The 16553-nt window shown below is 40.3% G+C and overlaps 1 protein-coding gene across 1 annotated transcript in view; it reads left to right on the top strand.

Annotated features, from left to right (window-relative positions):
* Nucleotides 1-16553, top strand: part of pde4a (phosphodiesterase 4A, cAMP-specific) — a 179441-nt gene that overhangs the window by 77656 nt on the left and 85232 nt on the right. The gene's annotated exons all lie outside the window — the stretch shown is intronic.

The following is a 16553-nucleotide window of genomic DNA, read 5'->3' on the forward strand; positions in this document are numbered from 1 at the left end:
AGAAAGTCTGTGAATGTCCTTGAGTGGCCCAGTCAGAGCCCAGACCTGAATCCAATCGAACATCTTTGGAAGGAGCTGAAAATGGCTGTGTACCGACGCTCCCCATCCAACCTGACGTTGGCAAAAATGTCCAGAAACAAGTGTGCCAAGCTTGTAGCTTCTTTCCCAAGACGCCTTGAAGCTGTAATTGCTGCCAAAGGTGCATCAACCAAGTATTAGGCTAAGGGTGTGCACAGATATGTAACCCCTAAATAAACCATTTTTGTCAGTAAAATAAAATTACATATTTTCTAAACCCTGTTTTTACTTTGTAATTATTGGTGATTGTGTGAAGTTGTTTGAGGCAAAAAAAGAACCCAATCTATACAGAGTCTGTAATGTAATAAAACATGGAGAAGGTGAAAGGGGTGTGCAGACTTTCCGGCTTGACTGTATGTGTGCTTTATATAATTTGATGCCATATTATGATGCCAGTATTAAAGAAAAGGTTAAATAGACTAGCAGTATTGGATTGACATTTGTAAATTGCATTGAAGGTTGGTGGCGTGGCTTGGTTACAGAATCATGTCCTTTTGCATAGAGGTGCCGATGATTGATGTAAGTTCCAACTAACTGTCAGTCAGTTGCACATTGTTAAGCGGTAATTTGTCCAGGTGGGTGTGTTTCTATTAATCAAGGTTTCTTTTTTATAGACTTGCCAGCTTTTCTGCTGGCAACCTGCTCTTTCTCTGAAACCAAGATGCCGAACTTGGTCCACGTATGGACCCATGCTGTGCTAGTCGACTTATTGTTTTTCCCGAGGGTTCCTTATTGTTTATCTTTTTCTGAGAACTGGGTTGTCGCTGGAGTAGCCTGTCATATTGTGACAACCATTTTTTATTACTGCCTTATCCCTGTTCTAACCAGAGATGGGGACTTGGGCACACAGCGACTTTAGACTCGACTCAGACTCGTTTCAAATGACTCAGACTCGACTCATGACTCGCAAAAAAATGACTGAGTTCGCTAGCTAGTGTGACAAGTTCACTTCATTTGAACATTTTCGTTACATTTGGATTGGAATCTCACTTAAAATAGTGGAATACCCTACGTAGTGCACTACACAGAAACAACTGGGGTGAATGGAACGCTCCTACAGAATTGGCGCTAATGGTTAAAAGACCATTAAAAAAGCTGTTATCTGCATTTATTCAGATTGCGTCAGACAGATGATGTCAATGAAACACTTGACTGGCTTTCTAACAAGTTAGTGTTTTACTTCACAACCGGGAAAAGTTTGGAGTTTTTTTTTAATTATAAGCACATTTACAAAATAACGGATTATATTCCTAATGGGACAACACACGATTATAAATGTAATAGCATCTGGAAGAACATAAGCTAAGGTAAGCAGTGGTTATGATTTTTTTGCTGTGTTTTGGATTTTGGCCGCTGTGCCGTGGTTTATCGCACGCTTTTGTTTTGCAATGAAAACAAAACGTATTTTTTATATTTTTCTTTATGCATTTTCTTCCCCTTTTCCTCCTTTTGTAGCGCGTCCAATTGCCCAATTGCGTCATGCTTCCTCTCCACCAATGCCGATCCCTGCTCTGATTAAAGAGAAAAAAGCTAACCCACGCCCCCTCCGACACGTGAGCAGCATGCTGTATGCATCTTATCACCTACACTATGACGAGTGCAGTGCATCTCAGCGTTGTGTACGGAAAGACGCACCCTGGGAGCACTCTTTTCTCATCTCTGTGCAAGTGCCATCAATCAGCCAGCAGAGGATGTAATTGCATCAGTCATGAGAGAGAGACCCCATCCGGCTTAGTCCCGCCCATATCTGAACAACAGGCCAATCGTTGTTCATGTGGCCGCTCAGCCTTAGCCGGCAGGCAGAGCTGAGATTCGATACCATGTATTCGAGATCCCAGCTCTGGTTCCAGCGTGTGTTTTTACCGCAGACTCTAGCCAAAAGACTTGTGACTTGACTCGTACTCTAGCCTTAAGACTTGTGACTTGACTCGGACTCCAGCCTAAAGACTCGTGACTTGACTCGGACTCCAGCCTAAAGACGTGACTTGACTCGCAGTGTAGCCTAAAGACTCGTTACTTGACTCGGACTCTAGCCTGAAGACTCGTGACTTGACTCGGACTCTAGCCTGAAGACTCGTGACTTGACTCGAACTCTAGCCTAAAGGCTCGTGACTTGACTCGGACTCGTATTTTGTGACTCATGAACATCTCTGGTTCTAACTTTCTCTGTTGTGGGCTGCAGATGTTTTGTGTCTTTCATTTGTTACTTTGTTTCTGTTATTTGTTTCCTCATTTGTTTGCACTTATCTCCTTATCTTCTTCAATTCTTGCTGGTCTGTTGCTTGACCTTTTGGTTCAGTAGCCAGGTGTGACCCGCCCCGTTACAGTAATTTATGCTATTTGATTTATGGTTAACCAGGCTTTTATAAAGCTTCTAGATATAAAAAAAAATTTCATTGATTTAAATCTGAATTAATAATTAATTATATAAATTATAATAAAGATACATATCATAATTTTGTTGTTTATATATTTACTATACATTAAAGCAGTATAGGCATTTTGTGTGCTGGCTGTTTGTTATACTGATTTGTGGTTGGTGTCTGCAATTACTGGAACTGCATTACATTTGTCATTAGGCCTTGGGCTGAGTTTCTATCTAATATGCCATTACGGTGATTAGGTGAGTCGTGTTGTGTTTTTCACCTTTAATCACAATCTGTCTGTCCTCATTAGGGATCGAGGGCTGTACTTATTGTGTAGTCTGTGTAGTGTGTGTGTGTGTGTGCTGCACGTGAGTGTATTACTGACTGAGTTGTGCCCGGGGACAGAGTGGGAGACATCCAGTCTGCTTGACCATACTGCTGGTCTTCTGCCCATAACTACATGCTGGAACAGCTTGCTGGGAAAAAGAGTTTATTTCATTGCACTATGTTCAGTCCACCGCCAATGGCTGATTACCAAACCTTTTCACCCACAATGTGTTTTTGAGTTACGACCAAAAAACTGTAGTGGAAGCCTGGAGTGGTGGGGTGCCACCAATCTGGCTGGTTACAAACCTCCACAGGGCTACTTTAATGTGTGTACAACTTTTACTGCACCATACTGAGAATGTGAGACTCTGTGCTAGACTCCGCCACATGACCAAGCTAACTTTTAATTTGCTGGTGCTGTACACTATAACTGACAAAGGCTGTTGTGTTTTGAAATATCAGTCGTGCAAGTTTTGGAATTTTATTTTATTTTATTTTTTTACATTTTACGTACTGTCCCACCTTTTATATTTGTATATACTGACTTTTTGTTGGTACCACACAAACTGTGTATGTCGGAATTTGTTGATCTCCTGGGGTTTATTTAGCAGCAATTACAGATGCTGATAACAAACTTAATGCTACACATTTTATCCATTTTAATCAAAATAATTGCAATATTTATAATTTACCACTGTCAGTTTACACCGACTAGGCATATGACCACTGACAGGTGAAGTGAATAACACTGATTATCTCTTGATCACAGCACCTGTTAGTAGGTGGGATATATTAGGCAGCAAGTGAACATTTTATCCTCAAAGTTGATGTGTTAGAAGCAGGAAAAATGGGCAAGCGTAAGGATTTATGCGAGTTTGACAAGGGCCAAATTGTGATGGCTAGACGACCGGGTCAGAGCATTTCCAAAACTGCAGCTCTTGTGGGGTGTTCCCGGTCTGCGTTGGTCAGTATCTGTCAAAAGTGGTCCAAAGAAGGAACAGTGGTAATCCGGCAACAGGGTCATGGGTGGCCAAGGCTCACAGACGAGCTACTGTAGCTCAAATTGCTGAAGAAGTTAATGCTGGTTCTGATAGAAAGGTGTCAGAATACACAGTGCATTGCAGTTTGTTGTGTATGGGGCTGCATAGACCAGGATGGCCGGGTGCGTGTGCGTCGCTTACCTGGGGAACACATGGCATCAGGATGCACTATGGGATGAAGGTAAGCCGGCGGAGGGAGTGTGATGCTTTGGGCAATGTTCTGCTGAGAAACCTTGGATCCTGCCATCCATGTGGATGTTACTTTGACACATACCACCTACCTAAGCATTGTTGCAGACCATGTTCATCCTTTCATGGAAATGGTATTCCCTGATGGCTGTGGCCTCTTTCAGCAGGATGATGCACCCTGTCACAAAGCAAAAATGCTTCAGGAATGGTTTGATGAGCACAACAACGAGTTTGAAGTGTTGACTTGGCCTCCAAATTCCCCAAATCTCAATCCAATCGAGCATCTGTGGGATGTGCTGGACAAACAGGTCCGATCCATGGAGGCTCCACCTCCAACTTACAGGAGTTAAAGGATCTGCTGCTAACATCTTGGTGCTAGATACCACAGCACACCTTCAGGGGTCTAGTGGAGTCCATGCCTTGACTGGTCAGGGCTGTTTTGGCAGCAAAAGGGGGACCAACACAATATTAGGAGGGTGGTCATAATGTTATGCCTCATCGGTGTATGTTAGAAATAGGACAGATACACTGTAAATTATCTGGCTAATATGAGAAAAAGATTATTCTGCAATTCCAACTCTAAAAGGTACATTCTAATTTGTCCTTTGCTTTTGACACAATAAATTAATACCAGAGGTTGGAGGCGCCGCTCTTTATTAATGCCCACAGATTTGCAGCCACTGCATTGACATTTTCGTCCTGAAGGAAACAACACAACTCAGCAAACCATAATGGAACCAAGTGTTTTGCTGCTCATATAATAAGGCTTTGTGAAACCTAATTGCCACCGTCCTAAATCGAATCATCCAATATCACTTAAAACGATAAAGAAAGTAGGTCGGGTCGGCAAAGTGCTGCATAGTTCCGTCTAGCAGTGGAGGGATAAAAATACCATAAATTAAAAGTTTCTGGAGCTGAACAAGAAACTAATTTGAAAATATATCTGAAAACAGTATATCTGACTCAGTGTTTTAACAACGATGGTGGAAACTGCCTAACACATCTGTACTAAATTGTTCATCAGCGTTTAATTAGATGAACATCTGCTCTAATCTTACTATAATGGGCACATAAATGAAATTTTGTCATATTTATAAAACCCACTGGATGAAGATGCAGTTTTTCTGGAAAAGACTTAAACATTAGAAACATTTAGTAAAATAACTGCATTAATACAACCCCAAATCAGAAAAAGTTGGGACAGCATGGGAAATGCAAATATTAAAAACCTGACATATCTCATGTTTTGTGTGCTCAACTTTATTTCATTTATTAATAAACATCCATTCCTGCATTTCAGGCCTGCAACACATTCCAAAAAAAATTTTGCTATTCTTTTTCACCAAACTTAAAAGACTGCGCCCATTTTTTCCCAAAACAGACCTGGAATGCTGATTCATCTGACCACAATACACATTTTCACTGTGTGATGGTCCATCCTAGATGCCTCCGAGCCCAGTGAAGTCAACGCTGCTTCTGGACGTGGTTAACATAAGCCTTCTTTTTGCACAGTAAAGTTTTAAATTCAGCTTAAGCTTGCGCCCTTGACCTTTACGCACTGAAATTCCTCCCGATTCCTTGAATTGTTTAATGATATTATGCACTGTAGAGGGAGAAATATGCAAATCTCTTCCAATCTTTCTTTGAGGTTCATTGTTTTTAAACATTTCAATTGTTTTCTCACACATTTGTTGACAAACTGGAGATCCTCTGATCATCTTTGTAATCATGGTTTGGTACAAAAGCAGCATCCAGGAAAGGCTGAGTCTTTGATTAGCAATCACCTGTTGACATCACCTGTTTGGAATCACATCATTATTTAGTTTTTTCACCTCATTACTAGCCCTTTTAATCTGTCGCAGGCCTGAAATGCCGGAATGGATGTTTATTAATAAATGAAATGAAGTTGAGCAGATAAAACATGAAGTATCTTGGGTTCAAACTGTCTGCAATCAAATAAAAGTCAAAGTAAATGTAAGGAACACTGTTTTTTTATTTTATTTGCATTTCCCATACTGTCCCAACTTTTTCTGATTTAGGGTTGTAATTTCCAAATTCCAAAGTAGTGATATAAGCACAGACAAGTCAGACAGAATGAATATGGGGCAATGAGCAGCATTTTTTAATAAACCTAAAAATGTATTTGTATTAATAGCCTTTTTTAATTAACATTGCATTTAATAAGTATTAAAACTGATAGCCAGTATAATTTGTTTTAGGGCAATGATTGTGCTTTGAACTCAAAATAAACTTTGTAACTCACTTGGATTTTTCAGCCTTGTGCATAATTTTAATGACATCAGAAAATGCATTCCTTGAATATGAACACATAAGGGGTTACAATTGTCTCCTAACAGCATGATCAGATCTGCGCTTCAAGCCTTTAACTAACATTTTGGCTAGTAGATGCTTTGTAATCTAGTATCTTCTACTTTAGTTAGCCTGTTAGATACACTAACTAAACCGAGGCAATATTCCTATTTATTTAGTATCTTTGTTGTAAACGGTATTAGTGTTTATATATATATATATATATATATATATATATATATATATATATATATATATATATATATATACTGTATATATACACTACCGGTCAAAAGTTTTAGAACACCCCAATTTTTCCAGTTTTTATTGAAATTTATGTAGTTTAATGTCTTACTGTACTCTGAAATGAAGACAGAACAAAAAAACAACTGAAGTTAAAAAAAAAATCATGGAATTAATTTATAAACCAAAATGTATTATAAAAGTTTGATTCATTTGGCACATAAAACAGCTGAACACACTCGTGGCATTCTTTCTACAATGGAAATTAAATATTCTTTAGAAAGTTCTTCCCAACTCTGTTGCAGAAGTTCCCATTAATGTGTGACACTTGTAGGCTGCTTTGCTTTCACTCTTCTGTCCAGTTAATCCCAAACCAGCTCAATGGGGTTTAAATCTGGAGACTGTGCTGGCCACTCCATGTTTTCAAGCTTACCATCTTGTTCTTTTTTCCTAAGGTAGTTCTGGCAAAGATTGGACTTATGTTTTGGGTCATTATCTTGCTGTAGGATGAACACCTGACCAACTACGCGCATCCCAGAGGGTACTGCATGGTGCTGTAGAATGCTGTGGTAGCCGTTTTGGTTCAGGGTACCTCTCACTCTGTACAAGTCACCGACCCTGGATCCAGCAAAACAGCCCCAGACCATCACGCTTCTTCCTCCATGTTTGACAGTTGATGTCACACACTGAGGAACCATCCTTTCGCCTACTCTACGGCGTACATAAATCCTGCGTGATAAACCGAAGATTTCAAATTTTGATTCATCAGTCCATAACACCTTCTTCCAGCCTTCAATAGTCCATTGGCAGTGTTTCATGGCCCAGGTAAGCCTCTTGTTCTCATTCTGACGTCTTAGCAATGGCTTTCTTGCTGCAACTCAACCTGTCAAACCTGCAACTCGAAGTCTTCTCTTCACAGTTGAAACTAAGGCTTGCTTACTACGACCACTATTAAGTTGTGCTTGAAGCTGTTGTCCTGTATGCCGCCTATCATGCAAGCTGTTGACTCTCAGAAACTTGTCTTCTAATTCTGTTGTGGCTTTGGGTCTGCCAGACCTCTTCCTGGCAGAGTTTCCCCCAGTTTCTAAGTGCCTTTTGATGGTAAAGGAAACTGTACTCACTGACAACTTGATTTTCTTCGCAATTTTTCTATAGAAAAGACCTACATTTTTAAGTGTTATGATGGTCTGTCTCTCTTCCATTGTTAATTGCATTTTTCTTGCCATTTTTATAGCAACACAATACTTTCTGCAGAACAATACTGTTCAAATAATACTCACAAGGGTATGGTACCACAGTGTGTTCCAACGCTACTTTTATGCAGACAGAGGGGGTTGTAAGCAATCAAGAAAAATTGGAAGACCCCTAGGAATTGGAAGCATCAACTTTAAAAGCTTGATCAACCTCCATTGCTTCAGAATAGCTTCAAGTTGTTAACCCATTTTTTATAATGCTGAAATGTACATTATTTTTGATGAGCGATCGTCTCTGAGCGTCTAATAGAGTGGACACGGTATTTAAAAACTCCAGCAGCGCTGCTGTGTCTGTTCCACTCATACCAGCACAACACACACTAACACACCACCACCATGTCATTGTCACTGCAGTGCTGAAAATGATCCACCACCTAAATAATGCCTGCTCTGTAGTGGTCCTGTGTTATGGCTGATCAGTGTATGTATACAGTTAAGCCGGAAAGTCTGCACACCCCTTTCACCTTCTCCACGTTTTATTACATTCTATAATAGATTGAGTTCTTTTTTGCCTCAAACATCTACACACAATCACCAATAATTACGAAGTGAAAACAGGGTTTAGAAATATGCAATTATATTTTACTGACAAAAATCTTTTATTTAGGGGTAACATATCTGTACACACACTTAGCCTAATACTTGGGGAGCGTCGTTACACAGCCATTTTCAGCTCCTTCCATTCAGGTCTGGGCTCTGGCTGGGCCACTCAAGGACATTCACAGACTTTCTCCGAAGTCACTCATTCTTGGCTGTGTGCTTCGGGTCGTTCGTAAACCTTCGCCCCAGTCTGACATCCAGAGCGCTCTTGAGCAGATTTTCTTCAAGGATCTCGGTGTACTTAGCTGCATTCATTTTTCCCTTTATCAGGACTAGTTGCCCCGGTCCAGCTGCTGAAAAACTTCCCCACATCATGATGCTGTCACCGACATGCCTCACTCTAGGGATGGTATTAGCCAGGTGATAAGCAGTCCCTGGTTTTCTCCAGACGTGATGCTTGGTATTCAGGCCAAAAAGTCCATGTTTCTCATGGTTTGAGAGTCCTCTAGGTGCCTTTTGGCAAACTCCAAGCGGGCTGTCATGTGCCGTCTGGCCACTCTACTATAAAGGCGTGATTTATGGAGTGCTGCATGGATGGTTGATCTTCTGATAGGTTCTCCCATCTCCACAAGAATACACTGGCGCTCTGGTTCCTGCTCACCTCCCTGGCCAAGGCCCGTCTTCCCTGATCGCATTTTGATTTTTAATAAATTAGCACAAATGTCTAAAAACTTGCTTGTCATCGTGGGCTATTTTGTGTAGAATTTTGTGAAGAATTTTGTGATAAAGGGGTGTGCAGACTTTCCGGCTTGACTGTATATTAATCCAAAGCTTCAGAATCTGCTACTGAAGTGAATACAAATGTCTTTATTTGTACAGTTAGTAATTTGTAACATCTTCCCTAAAATGGTAGTGTCAATAAAAAGCTTACATATCAGTCAGTGAACGTGAAGCAGCTGGTGATGAGATTGTTGTTGTATTTTTTTTGTGCTAGTACAGTGCACCAAATAGCATTAGAATGACTAATGACATGATCTAATTATAAATCATCAAAATGTTATGTATAATACACTATCAGAGCTTAATGGGGCGTTATAAGACTTATACATATAAGCAGTCATTATCAACTTACTAGTAATTATACGTGGAGTTCTAATAATGTATTAATGTGTGTGTTGCAGAATAACATTTGCACTGACTTTTGTATTGACTCCTGCAAGAAGTGGCACAAAATATGCCAGCACTCACCCCTCCCCACCATAACACACCTAGTGTAGCTTCTCTGATTCCTGCACTCACTGTAGGAACAAAATGAGAATAGTGTATATTTCATAGTGATATTCAGTCCCTTACAGTTGTAAGTTTTGATCCCTCTGGAATAATTCCTTAGTTTTGCATTTATTACAGTAGCACATATGGTAGAGCTGCACAGCTGGCATGTTCTCACTGTGTCTGCATAGGTTTCAATGGTTCAACAGTTACCTCTTGCCTTTCAGATAAGCAACAACAGATTAAATATAATGGTTCACTTACCTTTTCCAGCCTAGACTACACTGATCAGCCATAGCAATAATACCACCTCCTTGTTTCTACACTTTCCGTCCATTTTATCAGCTCCACTTCCCATATAGGAGCACTTTGTAGTTCTACAATTACTGACAGTAGTCCATCTGTTTCTCTACATACTTTTAGCCTGCTCTCACCCTGTTCTTCAATGGTCAGGCCACCACAGAGCAGGTAATATTTAGGTGGTGGATCATTCTCAGCACTGCAGTGACACTGACATGGTGGTGGTGTGTTAGTGTGTGTTGTGCTGGTATGAGTGGATCAGACACAGCAGCGCTGCTGGAGTTTTTAAATACAGTGTCCACTCACTGTCCACTCTATTAGACACTCCTACCTAATTGGTTCACCTTGTAGATGTAAAGACAGAGACGATCGCTCATCGCTCATCTATTGCTGCTGTTTGAGTTGGTCATCTTGTAGACCTTCATCAGTGGTCACAGGACGCTGCCCACGGGGTGCTGTTGGCTGGATATATTTTCGGTTGGTGGACTATTCTCAGTCCAGCAGTGACAGTGAGGTGTTTAAAAACTCCATCAGCATTGCTGTGTCTGATCCACTCATACCAGCACAGCACACACTAACACACCACCACCATGTCAGTGTCACTGCAGTGCTGAGAATGATCCACCACCTAAATAATACCTGCTCTGTAGTGGTCCTGGGAGAGTCCTGACCATTGAAGAACAGCATGAAAGGAGGCTAACAAAGCATGCAGAGAAACAGATGGACTACAGTCAGTAATTGTAGAACTATAAAGTGATTCTATATGGTAAGTGGAGCTGATAAAATGGACAGTGAGTGTAGAAACAAGGAGGTGGTTTTAATGTTATGGCTGATCGGTGTATTTCAGTATGAATAGTATGTTCTATAAAACATTAGATCATGTAATTCATTCACAAATGACTGAAAAACATGTGTGCAACTGTAAATACCTTTAAGAGAAATGATAATATCTAAAATTATGACCAGGTGTACGTCTGGCCCAGGATGTAAGCCATGTGCCGTCAGGAAGGAGCAGAAGTTATTTTTTTTCCCTCCAGACAAGAATGTAGGCAGTTGTGTGCATGTGGTCTGCCAGCTACAGCATGCTTTAACCTTTAACACTCATCCCAAGCTCTGCTTTGTTTGAGCTTTCTTTGTTTCTTAGCTTTGATCGTTGAAAGCTTTGTAAATAAAACAGCAGGGCAACCTCCTATTTTTTATTCATTCCGCTGCTATATTTTTATGCTGTCCCTCAAATAGATCCACGACACATGCTGTTTTACGCTGGGTTATCTGGTAGATCTCATCTCACCGTAAATGTCAGAGGAATCATGATGTGCGACAGTATTAATTTAGCACTCAGGTGCTCAGCTTTCAGTAAGGTTATCGTTTAAAAAAGTAAAAGAAATCCAAAGCAACAAAATGATGTGGAAACAGGCATTAAACAGGACAACTTTAGTAAAATACCTAACACAATATTTGTGGCTTATGGATATGATAATCCCCTAAAACCATGAACTACATTTAATACAAGACAAACACGACTTGGGGAAATGCAACCCCAAATCGGAAAAGGTTGAAACAGGATGGAAAATGCAAATAAAATAAAAACACAGTGTTCCTTACATTTACTTTGTCTTCTATTTGATTGCAGACAGTTTGAACCCAAGATATTTCATGTTTTATCTGCTCACCTTTATTTGATTTGTAAATATACCAGGCAACACATTCCAAAAAAGTTGGGACTGGGGTAATCTAGGGCTAGTAAATAATGATGTGATGTCAACAGGTGATTGTAATCATGGTTTGGTACAAAAGCAGCTTCCAGAGTCTTTGATGAGCAAAGATGATCAGAGGATCTCCAGTTTGTCAACAAATGTGTGAGAAAATGATTGAAATGTTTAAAAACAATGTACCTCAAAGAAAGATTGGAAGGGATTTGCATATTTCTCCCTCTACAGTGCATAATATCATTAAACCATTCAAGGAATTAGGACGAATTTCAGTGCGTAAAGGCCAAGGGAGCAAACTTAAACACTGCATCAAGAACCACCACTCAGCAATAGCTTTATAACCACATGGGAGAGGGATTACTTTGGCAAACCTTTGTCAAGCACTACAATACAGAGTTACATGCACAAATGCCACTTAAAACTTTACTGTGGAAAAAAGAAGCATTATGTTAACCATGTCCAGAAGCGGCATCGACTTCTCTGGGCTCGGAGGCATCTAGAATGGACCATCACACAGTGGAAACGTGTATTGTGGTCAAATGAATCAGCATTCCAGGTCTTTTTTGGAAAAAGTGGACGCTGTGTGCTCCGGACCAAAGACGAAAAGGACCAACCAGACTGTTATCAGCAACAAGTCCAAAAGCCAGGGTCTGCCATGGTATGGGGTTGTGTCAGTGCCCTTGGCAAAGGTCATTTACACTTCTGTGATGCAGCATTAATGCAGAAAAGTACATTGAGATCTTAGAGCGACAGATCCAGGGACGTCCATGTATTTTTCAACAAGACAATGCAAAACCACATGCTGCACACATTACAAAGGCATGGCTGCAGAAGAAGAGGGTACGGGTAATGGACTGGCCTGCTTGCAGTCCTGATCTGTCCCCGATAGTGAATTTTGAAACAAAAAATGCGACAACGACGACCCCGTACTGTTGCACATCTTAAGACGTGTTTGCAGGAAGAATGAGACAAAATAAAAGCTGAAACACTAAATCACTTGGTATCCTCGGTGCCAAAACGTATTTTAAGTGTGGTGAAAAGGAATGGCAACATTACAAAGTGGTAAATGCTTTACTGTCCCAACTTGTTTTGGAATGTGTTGCAGGTCTGAAATGCAGGAATGGATGTTTATTAATAAATGAAATGAAGTTGAGCAGATAAAACATGAAATATCTCAGGTTCATCCTGTCTGCAATCAAATAAAAGTGTTTTTTATTATTTGCATTTTCCATACTGTCCCAACCTTTTCTGATTTTGAGTTGTATACAGTATATTATGGTTTGGTTGCTGTTAAACCAGTTGTTTATGATATCTAATTTGTAATTCTTTAAGAAAAAATTTTCACTATAAAAGTAAATTGAATCGTGAGCTGCTCTGTTTAACCACACCAATTAAAGCGCTGATGGAATTTACAGCGCTTGGCTAACATGACCCAATTACTACACCCGTAGAGAAATATCAGTCCCTCATAATGTTTGTGAGTTCCATCCAGGCAGTTTGACTCAACGGCATAGTGCACCAATGTGCTAGATTATTACACCTCACAAATGGCAATTAATATGCCTCGCTAGTCACTGAAGAAATAAACACAAAATGAGATATGCACAGGAAACACAAACTCTATTCTGTACAACGCACACACACACGCACACACATGTACACACAGGCACACACACACTTACTGTGATTATAGGATACACTGCTGCCAGCTCTCTCCTTTGCTCAATGATAAGACAACCCCTGCAGAGCAGAACTCTGGACAAAGACATGATGATCAGAGGGTTTAGAGAAAAGGATTTGTGCCAGCTGAGTGTATTTCTCTCTAAAAGATAACACTACAAGATCAGAGCTTTCTGAGTCCCAGAAAACAAATCGCAGCACATTGATTGTCTTCTTTAATGTACCTGGCCTGCCTCCTTGTATTACTGACCATGGAATGACTGCAGAAACTGACAATAATTGTAGCAGACAACCACATTGGTACAGTGGGGCCAAAAAGTATTTAGTTAGCCACTGATTGTGCAAGTTCTCCTACTTAGAAAGATGAGAGAGGTCTGTAATTTTCATCATAGGTACACTTCAACTATGAGAGACAAAATGAGAAAAAGTATTTGGTCAATAACAAAAGTTCAACTCAATACTTTGTAACATAACCTTTGTTGGCAATGACAGAGGTCAAACGTTTCCTGTAAGTCTTCACCAGGTTTGCACACACTGTAGCTGGTATTTTGGCCCATTCCTCCATACAGATCTCCTCTAGAGCAGTGATGTTTTGGCGCTGGGCAACACGGACTTTCAACTCCCTCCACAATTTTTCTATGGGGTTTAGGTCTGGAGACTGGCTAGGCCACTCCAGGACCTTGAAATGCTTTTTACGGAGCCACTCCTTCGTTGCCCGAGCGGTGTGTTTGGGATCATTGTCATGCTGGAAGACCCAGCCACGTTCCATCTTCAATGCTCTCACTGATGGAAGGAGGTTTGGGCTTAAAATCTCACGATACATGGCCCCGTTCATTCTTCCCTTAACACGGATCCCCTTTGCAGAAAAACAGCCCCAAAGCATGATGTTTCCACCCCCATGCTTCACAGTAGGTATGGTGTTCTTGGGATGCAACTCAGCATTCTTCTTCCTCCAAACACGACGAGTTGAGTTTTTACCAAAAAGTTCCATTTTGGTTTCATCTGACCACATGATATTCTCCCAATCCTCTTCTGAATCATCCATATGCTCTCTGGCAAACCTCAGACAGGCCTGGACATGTACTGGCTTAAGCAGGGGGACACGCCCGGCACTGCAGGATTTGAGTCCCTCTCGGCGTAGTGTGTTACTGATGGTAGCCTTTGTTACTTTGGTCCCAGCTCTCTGCAGGTCATTCATCAGGTCCCTCCGTGTAGTTCTGGGATTTTTTCTCACCGTTCTCATGATCATTTTGACCCCACGGGATGAGATCTTGCGTGGGGCCCCAGATCGTGGGAGATTATCAATGGTCTTGTATGTCTTCCATTTTCTTACAATTGCTCCCAAAGTTCATTTATTCACACCAACCTGCTTGCCTATTGTAGATTCACTCTTCCCAGCCTGGTGCAGGTCTACAATTTTCTTCCTGGTGTCCTTCGACAGCTCTTTGGTCTTGGCCATGGTTGAGTTTGGAGTCTGACTGTTTGAGGCTGTGGACAGGTGTCTTTTATACAGATAACGAGGTCAAACAGGTGCCATTAATACAGGTAACGAGTGGAGGACAGAAGAGTTTCTTAAAGAAGAAGTTACAGGTCTGTGAGAGCCAGAAATCTTGCTTGTTTGTGGGTGACCAAATACTTATTCTCCACCATAATTTACAAATAAATTCTTTAAAAATCCTACAATGTGATTTCCTGGATTTTTTTTCTCATTTTGTCTCTCATAGTTGAAGTGTACCTATGATGAAAATTACAGACCTCTCTCATCTTTCTAAGTAAGAGAACTTGCACAATCAGCTGACTAAATACTTTTTGGCCCCACTGTAAGTGCTTCGATTGATGTGCACTGAAAGGAATAGAAGTTTAGAAGGAACCTTTGGACAGGATACCCCCAAAATACACTTGCTCATGTGAATAAAGGGGCACAGCAAATGTCTAAATGTTTTAAAGACTTAAAAGCTACAATCACCAAACACTCACTCCAAGTCTCTTGATGCATGCCAGTGTTAATTTCGTTGACGAATGATTTTCGTCAAACGAACCTTTGAACCTTTGATAGGATTTTCGTCAAACGAACCTTTTTTCATGACAAAAACGAGACGATAACTGAATAAAAACTACATAAAAGGATAAAAACTATGACGAAATGAATTGACACTTTCGTCAACAAATAAAAACGAGATGAAAATGTTTGGCAGGGACGACATCCAATCAGAACTGGTGTAGTTTTGTGGAAGGTAGGGACAAGTTAGAAAGAGATCTAATCATAACTACTTTAGTGTATGTGGAGAGGCGGGACAAGCCGGGTAGCCATCCAATCAGTACTAATCTCTTTTGCAGTACCGCGGTAAGACCACACTTGCACACATTTGATCTAAACCTGGGAAGACCAGACTAGCCTGTGAACTGTCTTTACTCATGGAACTAGGTTAACTCCACAATGTCAACAGGGAGAAGGAGAAGTGATATATGGACACATTTCTCATTTGACGTGAAATGAGAAACAAGACGATGTGTGTAAACCATGTGGGGCGACGATCTTGTGTAAAAACACAACAAATCTGAAACATCTGGCACCGCTGGCAGTATAATGGCAACATAATGGCACAGCTGCTTTTACAGTACCCAGTTTTATAAAGAATGTAATATGCAATTTGTTATAAACAATGCATATACTGTATGTTTCAGGCAGAGCAGGCCTACTGGTCATTAATGTTTTGTTATTGTTATGCTCAATAAGCAAGGTCATGTAAATAAAGATGTTGTTTGAAATAAGTTAAATCTGGTTTTGTGTGTATTGCACATTCAAACATTAATAATATTCCATAACTGATTAAAAATGTTTCATTTTGTGTAAGTGTATATAATGACTTAAATAATTCAAGGGAACTGATAAAGCATTTACATTTTACACCCTTTATATTTTAGTCGACTGAATTGACTGTAGATTTATTCTTATAATAATTAGTCGACTAAAACTAGACTAAAACTAAAACAATTAAGATGACTAAATTATGACTAAAACCAAATGACATTTTAGTCAAAAGACTATGACTAAAAGTAAATCAAAATTTGCTGTCAAAATTAACACAGATGCATGCTCAATAATCCAGGTACACAAATCCAAGTTGAATCAGTTCATCTGGACACAAGTTTGTTGTAGAAATACGTTTCGCCACTCATCCAAGTGACTTCTTCAGTCTGAGCTGGTGGTGAATACCCCAACCTTATATGCAGCCGATTTGCATG

The sequence above is a fragment of the Trichomycterus rosablanca genome, chromosome 2 (assembly GCF_030014385.1).
Source record: "Trichomycterus rosablanca isolate fTriRos1 chromosome 2, fTriRos1.hap1, whole genome shotgun sequence".
In the NCBI taxonomy this organism is placed as follows: Eukaryota; Metazoa; Chordata; class Actinopteri; order Siluriformes; family Trichomycteridae; genus Trichomycterus; species Trichomycterus rosablanca.